Source organism: Phascolarctos cinereus, unplaced genomic scaffold (assembly GCF_003287225.1).
Source record: "Phascolarctos cinereus isolate Bilbo 61053 unplaced genomic scaffold, phaCin_HiC Scaffold_5;HRSCAF=322, whole genome shotgun sequence".
Classification (NCBI taxonomy): domain Eukaryota; kingdom Metazoa; phylum Chordata; class Mammalia; order Diprotodontia; family Phascolarctidae; genus Phascolarctos; species Phascolarctos cinereus.
The window spans coordinates 238,517,259-238,518,335 of record NW_027555958.1 but is presented as its reverse complement, the minus strand read 5'-3'; the positions used below and the strand labels follow the sequence as shown (position 1 = coordinate 238,518,335).

Below are 1,077 nucleotides of genomic sequence, written 5' to 3'. Positions count from 1 at the left end.
TCCCAAATGGGACCACAAAGGATCTGACATGACTGAAAAACAACTGAACCACTGAAATATGCATATGTATGAAAGGGTGGTGATCTTGGCCCTGACATTAGCATGGACTCTGTGTCTTTCCCCAAGTGTACTCATCTACTTAGAAGAGAAAAGAGGGATTGGAGTTGATAAAATCGGGGAATCTACAAGTCATTTGACAGTCATTGGGTCAATAACCTTTATATGAGTAATGATCATAGCCTTTCTGAAATTAGCCTTCAGAAATCACACATGTACCCCATGGCACAGCCTCTACATGTATCCACTCTCCCTGCTGATGATGTATGTATTTGTGGTAGAATACTCCCCAGGATTAGGGGTGAAATTTGGTGTTGTTGTTGCTTTAAATTTTATTTTACTTAATCCAATTTAGTAGACAACGTTTTCCACCAACTCGGCTTGCAGAAACTTTCACAGGCTTCACAATTTTTTTGTCTAGGTGCTACCTATGTAGGAGCTTAGGGCCTTCTCAGTTGTTTGCTTAGTCTTTTCTGCTTCTTTGGCAGCCCTGATGGCTTGTTCTCACTGGGTCTTTTGAACTTCAGGTTTCTGGTTCCTCTTGGCAATTATATCAGCAAGAGAAGCCCCAGTGATGGCCCTCTGGAATTTAACAGCCTGGGAGTTCTTTTTTTAATCTCTTCTGACTGTCACTTTTTGTACTTTCTTCTATATACCACAGTCTAATTGATCTGCTGGGGGTTCCTCTTTGAAAGCAATATAGACTCATATTTTGCATTCAAAAAATTGGAAAACCTTCCCATCGGTGCAGGCCTAGCACCTCCTGTGACCAGGGTAGATCTTGTACCCACTGAAGCTGCACAGCTCAACCTTCATGGCTGCAAGCAGCATGGTGAAGAGGAAGAACGAAGTTTTTTACTACCACTTTTCTTACTATGCCATTTCATTAAATACCTTTGCTATGAACTAATTGTATCTCCTGGCTGACTAAGGTAAACACATTGGTGAGGGCTCATCAATGAATGCCTTGGACCTGAAGCAGCCCTCTCCGGAGGACTCACCTGAGAGTGTATAGTATCC

At 42.2% G+C, this 1,077-nt stretch overlaps 1 pseudogene; it reads right to left on the bottom strand.

Moving 5' to 3' along the window:
• Positions 1-394: 394 nt before the first annotated feature.
• LOC110217205 (large ribosomal subunit protein eL24 pseudogene) lies at positions 395-873 on the bottom strand (annotated as a pseudogene).
• Positions 874-1,077: the final 204 nt, after the last annotated feature.